An 8,304-nucleotide genomic window follows, 5' to 3' on the forward strand; every position below is an offset into this window, starting at 1 on the left:
AACTAAACTTATAAAACCATAAGAATTACCATTAGCATGCAATATTTATAGCAAAATCCTAAATGTTTGAAAAATAACAAGTAAAAAATCATTTTGGCTTCCTATATTCAATATATGACTACTACTAAAAATCAGCAAAACAAAACAATTAAACTTTTGCAATCCATTTTATAAGGGTTGGGAGAGGACCTTCCAACATATTAAAAAATAATCAAATGTGAAGGAAACTTCAGTTATCAACTTATCTTTAAATGAAAGAATTCTAAATGCACAATTGAGAACTTTTTCCTACTTCAGTTATCAACTACTAATTAAGCTCATACTATTTTTTCGCTTCAACAAATTAACATATTATGCCAATATTTTAAATCAATAAAAGTTTAGAGAGCCTTTAATATAAAAGAAACTCCAAAGATTTTTATAGAGTGAGTATGTTTACAAGTTAATCAAGTTAACTATCCATCTATCTACATATAAAAATGTGATAAAACAGAAATTAAACTTGGGTAAGTTGCAATTTTTGGGTTGTCAAAGCCACTTGGTAGAAATTATCAAGTAATAGAAAGAAATCACTTGTTACTCTTGCAACTAATAACAAAATTTGAGAAGTTGATCTTGTGTAGAAAACCTGACAAAAACATACAAAATAAAATAATTAATGAGAAACTAAAGTAAATAAAGAGTACAACTTTAGTATAAATAAAAGTATTGTAGCTCTCAATACACATTTATGTAATTCTCTAAAATAAATTACTATTGAGAAATGCATTACATAAAATTGGAAGAAAAGAAAATTTCATATAGAATATTAAACTAAAAGTACAAATCAAAGTTCAAGGTCACTATATTCATCAATAGGCTTCAACTCCTCATTGTTGCTACAATAGCTGGTTGTGTCATCTTCATCATCTTCAGTATCATCATCCAAAATGAAATCATAGATTTCTTGCTCCATTTGCATGTTGCCTCCCAAGCTGTGGACACCACTAGCTTCTACTACACTTGGATTAACGTCATCTCTAAGCAATGGTGTCGTTCCATGATCTTCGTTTGAAATTGCAATACCCCCTAATGATTCTCCATCTTGTAGCTGTAACGGCCCGCCTCCCGGAGACCCTACTGCGCATAGAGGATCCGTGAGAAGGACATTATTTGAATGATATCGAACAATAACATAAACTAAAACTCACACAACTCTTTTAGAAACCATAACTGTTTACATCACATAACATTTCATAACCGTCTTTACATAATCATTCACAACTCGAGCCTACCTGAGCTTACATAACATACATTTATCTCAAAAATATAAAACGTTAATCTTAACACAAGCACAATGACACCCAGGACCTAGTCTCGGGAGAGCTCTGCATTTGCTATCATAGCTCGATGAACTGAACCCAACCCTGTCAAATGTATCTTCCAACTTAGATGACTCTCTTACCTAGAATGATGGAAAGCAAACATGAGTCACAAGACTCAGCAAGCTCATGAAAGAAAGACAACTGGTTACGGATTGGACTCTTCCCCAACATCCCATGCAGTTCATGCCAATGCAACAACACACCACGTCATGATCAATATATGCCTTAAACTCCGATTACATAACATATATAAAATCAACTGCACACAAAGGGTTGTTGGGGCTCACATAAGACACACTGGCGCCTAAGTCCCACATACAAACCTGTAGCAGCCCATTAGAGGCTACTATAGACTCCCGATGTATACACTAGATCAATCCCCGAGGTCTCTAAGAACACCTGTGGAGTATACACCAAATCAATCCGCAAGAGTCATCATCCCTAACCTAACATTCGTGGAGTATACACTAGATCAATTCACACGAGTCATCAACCTTAACATAAAACATCATCATACCCTATTGTTGTTGTGGTCCACTACCATGGCTTATGATTCGTGGTAGGCGCCACCCATCACCCATACTCATCATAGCCACACATCCTCATCATACAATGGAACAATTAGAAAATGCAATGGCTTTGTAGCATAAACGTGATGACAAGGCCCCCATAAACCAAGCATCAGGCTATGCTACGCCCATATAGGAATACACACATGCGATATGGTCTAAATGCACCGACTCACCTAGGGAACCCGAGTTGGCTCTTAGACCAGCCGAGTCATGCAAATGCTCACACATCTCATCACACACAAAGCATGTTCCCCAAATGAATGCAACCTAATCCCCTGCAGCACACACATCATGTTATGCACAATTCAAGGCGAAAATTTGGCAGTACCATCTCTTCTGGCCCGTCTAACGCTTATCGTGACAACCGATAATTGGCGCTCATACATCTAGCCATCAACTGCCACGACCCACGGTTGACAGCCAGTGGCTTCATACCCCATACCCTTAAGACACACATAGACACTATTAACTTTATATCTTATAAACTTAGCATTACATAACATTTCTCCATAACTCTTCATGTACATAGCCACATAGATATCATGATATCGTTCTCATTCTTGCCTTTTCTCAAACATAGAAAGCTATCTCAGTACACATTTTACTGATCACCATATTTTTCTCATTAAGACTTTTAACATAGCCTCATTAAACTATAATTAACTCTTCTAAGAACCTAGCCCTAACGAGTTCGGCATCATTCCCAAAGGAAGCAGAGCGATACAAGGCTCCATAACGGACATGAGAGACGACACCAACACATCAATTGCCTAGTTTATTTTGTCACCAATGGACCCATCATTAGCATATATGTAACGCCCTGCTCCTACTTACAGGTGTTTCTTGTGAACAATTACCTGAATTGTCCACCTGCCCGGCCTTTGGTGAAGGGTGGACCGTGTTTTAAGAAGAAACGCTCTAAGTGGGAACTAGGCTCGTCCTTCCCTTCCCTCAACCCCAGGATTCATAGCAGAATTGGGCTTCAACCACACCGCATTCGGTTTAAAAGAAAACTCATGAAGATGCCCAACCACCATTTCATATTTATAATTAATTCTTTTTCATCCAAGAATTTTACCGGGCTCCATAAATCACCATTAAAATCAATCCATTGATTGATTACCAATTTTAGAGGAAAAACTCAAATTTTTAATTTTCTAAAATTTCGGCATTATTTTCTAAAATGCCCGAAAAATTCATTTATTTTGAAAATTCCCCCAAGGCCCAAAATCAATTTAGAAATGCCCCCAAATCCCCAATTTTTCAGAATTTTAAAAAAATTTCGGCCGACAGGGCCTACTGGTGCGCCCGAGGCCCCGCGGTATGCTGGCTGCATGGCTGGCAGCTGGTCGCGCGCCCACGGGCCCGCGCCCGCGCCTGCTGCTATTGCTGCCTCCACTGCTTTCTCTTTTTTTTTTTTCTTGGGCCTTCTAACCCAAAAATTTTCAGATTTCACACCCCAAATAAATACATTAAAAATCTCCACATTTCACCTCCCAAAACCTCATTTCTCCACAAAAATCATTTGATTTAATTACTTTGGTACTTCCCACAAAACACCAAAAATAAGGCTTTCACCAAAACTTAGGCTTCAACATGCCATAAACCACAATCTCATTTTCACAATAAGATTTAACATTTCCAAAATATATAATACACACATTGTCTTAGGCTTTAACAAGCCATTTCCAGCCAAATAAATTACAAGATATGAACTACACACAATAACATAGGCCTTTCATATGCCATACACTATTCTTGGATCTTCTTTCCATGCTTCCACATGCCATTCCACCCTTGCATTTACTTTACCATGCTTCCACAACCTATATGTGAGGGTAAAAACCTCACGAGCTATTAAGCTCAATAAGGGTGCAATGCAAAAATAAATATGAACATAACAAGATTATAGGATGCCAAATGCATGCAAGTGTGGCTACGTTTCTTTGCCCTCATAACCCTCTAAGGTTAGAGGCATTAACCCACCATTTCAACCATGTTCCCAAACTAACCTATGGCCATAAGTCTCATGAACATAAAAGAACATGCCAAATGCAACATATACACTTATGAAACATACTTACAACACATTGCAAGGCCACCCTCCCATGGGGCCATCCCTTACCTCATTCTTCTCTTTGAAGCTTGAAATCCTCTTCTCAAGAGAGCTTCCATCTTCATCTTCTCCCATCTAAGATGGCATTCCAACAAGCCACTTAATTTTTGCATACAAGCATACCAAAAAAAAAAAAAGAGAAGAAAGTATAACTTGCCTTGATTCCATCATCATCTTCTTTCTTTCTTTCTTCTTCATTATTTCCTCCCTTCTCCATTTCTTTCTCCAAATGGCCAAAGGAAGACAAGACTTCCTCACTTGCCATTTTATACTAGTTTTCCATATTCAAGAATGAATCTAAGCCATTCACTAAAGGCACAATCCATGTGCTTAAGGGAAAACCAAATCTCAACCATCCATTTCAATAAACAAATCTTTTCTCTTGAAGAAAACACAAGAAGCACAATCCATGTGCTCTTTGTCTTGATTAATCTCATTCATTGGATTATTTTGCCTTTTCAAGACTTAAGCACAACCATTGGATAATTTGGAAATTTCCTTTTATTTCCAATTAATTTATTTTGACTAATTTCAACCATCACACTTGAGAGACATAATTAATTTCTTTCTCATTTAATTTAATGGGACCATTTTTCACCATTAATGCATGACTAATTCATTTTCTTTTGAATTTTTCTTTTAATCCAACACCATTATACCTCTCATTAAATGCTTGAAAGACTAAAATAATTTCTTTTTGCATTTAATTAAATCTCCCATTAACTTGGACAAGAGTTTGCTAAGTGTCACCTTTAGACATTAACCTTGGCTTCCAAGCTTCCATCTCCACCATCCATGTGGCATCACCACATTTATTCACCAATTTAGGGGAAAATAATTATTTTCTCAAATAATTGCATATTCTCTATTTTCCCTATTTTCCATAATTAAATTCCTCTATAGAATTAATTCCAAAATATCCTTTGTGAATTTATTAATCCCATATATCTTCACATATATACAAAATTAGGATTTAATTCACTTACTCACTTAATTCCACATAGAAATTATTTCCAATTTATCAAAATACCATTTTTATTGGACTTCACTTTACAAATTACCAAAATGCCCTTCTCATAGGGTACCAATATTCTCAAGGATCTAACACCTTCTCAAGGGTATTTTTGAAAGTTTTCCTACTTCCTTTCTCATTCTCATACACTAGGCTTACTAGGTATTACAATATAAGTCATGGAAGGGTTGCCACGTGGATTATCGTTATTAATGCATGGAATTGAGTCAAGGTGAGGGAGGGTTTAAAATACAAGAAACCACAAAGACTTTCACAGGAAATAAAGGATATGAGGAGAAGGTTAGGAGCTTGCCTTTATTTGTCCGACTCTTGCCATTCTTGTGCTCCCGTTGCGAAGTAAAGCGTTCTATAGGAAGTAATAAAATGGTAGCTCAATTTAATTAAGTCTAACCGTATAAAATTCATAGTTTAACCGTATAAAATCCATAATTTGAACATATAACACTTATATTAATTTTACCTACTTACCTGGGTATTTTAAATACCAGATATCACAAGATTTTCGTAATTTCCTCACTTTTCCTCCCAATTTCCCCTTACTCCCGCTGCGGTGCGCCTCTTCATTCTTCTTCCCATTTCTCCCTTCTATTCTACGCACAAAATTGGCCTGAAATGGGCCTTAAATTAGTCAAAATGAATGGCTAAGGCCATGCCACGTGGTGCAACCAGCAGTCGCGCACGTTGCCATAGCCTTGGGTCGAAACGATGTCGTTTCGACCCTCTCATTCGGCTGAAAAATTCAACCATTTCCCCTCACGCACCCAGCTTTCACACGGGATCGAACCTGCGACCCTTACCTTCACATTCGCGCACGCAACCAGCTGGGCTGGTTGCTTCCCTCATTAACTATGCGCCCTAAATTTATTATAAGGAGATCTCCTGGCTCTTTCCCAAAATTACACCAACACCCCCAGCACTTCCGAAATTCACACACACACACCGGACTCCAACTTCCGCTTATTTCACTTACACCCCAAATTTCTAGAAATTCACTAAAATTAATTTATTTTAATCTTTCCTTATTTTCGTAAATATTCTCAAATAAAATAATTAATTACCTTAATTTCCTATCTCCTCATAAATAAATACTTTCTCTTAAATTTCTAAATATTCAATAATGACCTCAAACACCGATTTTAATAATTATTATTTACCTCTAAATTTCGGGATGCTACAATAGCACCTCATCATTGGCATTATCTTCTTTAGCATATATGTTTTCATTCTCAAGTATGTCATATACATGTCTGTGTTAAAATCACTGCACAATTTTCCAATTTTCCCCTAACTTCATGTTATTGATGTAGAAAACTTGGTTCACTTGAGATGCTAGCATAAAAGGATCACGTTGATACCATTTTTTTTATGACATTGATGCTTGTTATGCTACCATCTTTCTATATGCATGACCTTTTATTACTAACATCAAACCAATCACACTTAAAGAGAATGACCTATTTTTCTTTGATATAATCTATTTGAATGATATCTTTGAGAACTCCATAGAAGCTAAGGACATAATCTCCATGGTTTCTTTCAACAACTACCCTACTATTTTGACTTCTAAGGTGACTATCACGCTCCTGAACGTGAAACCTAACCCCATTTATTATACAACTAGTATATTTCATAACTTGAGGTCCACATGCCAATGAATATAATGCCTCAGTTGCTTCAGGTGCTTTAATGTTGTATAAGTATGTTATCTACAATAGAGAATAAATATTTAATAGTAATAAATTTTTAAATATTCAATACTCTTATGAATGTAGTCATAAAAAAATAATTAATTAATTATTTGTTGTCTAAACCATGAAAGGAAATGTTCTTTTTAGCTTTTATCAAGATTTACTGCATTTTCTTGCTCAAACTTCTTGTTGTGCATTCTAATTATAAGACTTGTTAGTTTAGAGGTAACATTAACCAAATTAAACGCATACAATAGTATACTTACTCCATATATGATTTTGTTTCCTCATAATTGTTCAACACATACCAATGAGCTAAATTGAGCTCTTTCTCAATTAAACTGCCATATATTTCTCCTCTAATTGGCCTAAATCTTTGTGAGAAAATAGGCAACCCACCATGCTCAGCCACATCATAATTTCTTTCTTCCTGATTAAATTGAGTCTCAATTCCTTGCAAATATATTGAACAAAATATCAAGCATTCATTGTAACATCTCGCATTGAGCGATAGGAAGGACTGGATTAACTTACCCTAATGGGCCTACACGAACTTTCCAAGGGTCACCCATCCTTGAGCTACCCTAGTTTAAGCACGCTTAACTCAGGACTTCTTTATCCACATTCAACCCAAAAGGTATCCAGTTGGTGTTCTGTCATTCCTTACTATCCTCGATATATATACTAGCTTTTCTAGAGTCCCTTCTTGGACCTGACCTTGGGCTTTTGGGGTATTACATTCTCCCCCCCTTTAGCACATGACGTTCTCGTCATGTGACCTTACAACTGGTCTCAGATCTTTTCTTCTTTGGGGGCTGCCATCCTAGAAGCCTGTTAGGAGTCGCTCCTTGTTCAGGCCCTCATGCCTTGGGGCTACTCCCCACCCTCATCAGACTGCTTTCTCTAAGGGTCTAATCTGATACCACCTATAACATCTCGCATCGAGCAATAGGAAAGACCGGATCAACTTACCCTAATGGGCTTACACAAACTTCCCAGGGGTCACCCATCCTTAAGCTACCCTAGCTCAAACACGCTTAATGCAAGAGTTCTTTATCCACATTCAAACCAATAGGTATCCAATTGGTGTTGTGTCATTTCTTACTATTCTCAATATATATACTACCTTTTCTAGAATCCCTTCTTGGACCTGACCTTAGGCTCTCAGGGTATTACATTCATTCACAATGTAAGCTTCTGCAGTAGAACCTTTAGGACATGCACTATTTCTTACATAACTCTTTAGAGTCCCTAAGAATCTGGAAATATTTAAATGTTGAAATAAAAAAAGTGTTACTACTACATAATTGGATAAAAAATTATAACAAATATATGGGGAGTATATTTTCCTTTTTAAATAGATTTTTCCCAAAAAAAGGCTTTTCAACAAACAATTGTAAGGAAAACAGCATCACCTTTAAATTGGGAACATCCAACGATATTGAATTGGTCATCCGAGGATGGCTTCATTTGGGAGGTGAATTGCCAAATGTACCATTATGTCAAAAAAGGCCGGAGGGAAACCATTTCT

Source organism: Diospyros lotus, chromosome 13, assembly GCF_014633365.1.
Source record: "Diospyros lotus cultivar Yz01 chromosome 13, ASM1463336v1, whole genome shotgun sequence".
NCBI classification, from domain to species: Eukaryota; Viridiplantae; Streptophyta; class Magnoliopsida; order Ericales; family Ebenaceae; genus Diospyros; species Diospyros lotus.